We start from the raw sequence: 1,368 nt of genomic DNA on the forward strand, positions 1-1,368 counted from the left end.
CATTTGGCCAGGGTTAGTGCGGAGCGAGTGGTGATTTATCAAATTCAATGTCTGAGTTCCCAAAGAGTGGAGTCTTGAAAGCACTCCAGCCTGTGAGGTTATGGCTAAATACCATACCTGGGGACAATAAGTGCAGAAATATAAGCAACCCCTGCTGACAAGGAGTCACTTTCCCCCTCCTCAAGTGGGCCAGCCTGCAGGAAGGCTGCGGCTAGTGGTCATGTTTGCACAGGGTTCCAGCCTTGAAAATTTTTGTGGATAATTTATTGCCTGTAGTGCCAAAGAAATTGTTAATATCCTCTGCCTTTTCTTCAGAAAGTGGGACTAAAGTCAAACTCTCATAATGAAAACAATTTTTCAAAAAAGGTGTAGAGAAATTGCTTTGTCATTTACAGCAAAAAGGAAAGTTTGCCTAAATCCTTTCACTGGGTGAGCTTTTACCCTGTAAGAGCAAGGAAGAGGCAGGTAATGGGCTCAGACTGGGTTGTTTGTCGTTACTGACGTTGGAAGTAGAAAATGCAACATCTTTGCTTCTCTGTGGTTTAGACTATAATGCAGCAATTCTCAGCTTCTTTGTGTGATCATAGCATTCTTTCGAATACCAAAAGGCTTGGCGATCTGTGTGAAGGTGCTCAAAGATGAGGACAATGCAAAACTCGCCCAAATCTTTGCAACACAATCCTTACCACAATATAGCACAGTGATTGCCCGATTCCCATCAACGCCTTCAGCACAGTTTGCTGGTTTGAACAGAATGGTTGCTGCCTGGACACATCTCAAGTGCCCTGGGGCCAAGTGCTCCTGCAGCTCAGTATGTGGGAGTCCTCCCTTTGGAGGACACTTGACTGTGCTCCACTTCTCCCCTCCTCCCTGTTCCTCATTGCACTGCCCAACCAGCCCAGCTCACCTTATGCCTCACAACACAGCCCTGCTGTATGGACACTCAGTGGTTGTTAAATGAGTTATACACACCAATTAAAGATCAATAGCACATTCGTGAAAGGATTACTGCACCCATGGAGAACCTCTGGATAATGCGTCCACACAAAACCATGTTTTAAGTATTATCTCTACTTAAGCAGCAAAGTGCTGCTGGCCCGGATGCCCTCCTGCGTGCTCTCGCCTGATGCCCTGTACTTACCAAATATCATCACACTTACCATTATGGATCCAAAGTGCTCTTTTCTCTCCTGTCTACCCTACCAAACCATCCACCCCTTGAGGAAAGGAACTCTGTTTTGCTTCCCAGTGTATTCTCAATCTCTAGTGAAGAGCCTAGCACATAGTAGGGGTTCGAGGCTAATCTTGTAATAATCCAACCCCACCACATGGCAAGAGCTGCCTTTTCCTTTTGGTAACTGGCAGACA

The sequence above is a fragment of the Pteropus vampyrus genome, unplaced genomic scaffold (assembly GCF_000151845.1).
Source record: "Pteropus vampyrus isolate Shadow unplaced genomic scaffold, Pvam_2.0 Scaffold101, whole genome shotgun sequence".
Taxonomy (NCBI): domain Eukaryota; kingdom Metazoa; phylum Chordata; class Mammalia; order Chiroptera; family Pteropodidae; genus Pteropus; species Pteropus vampyrus.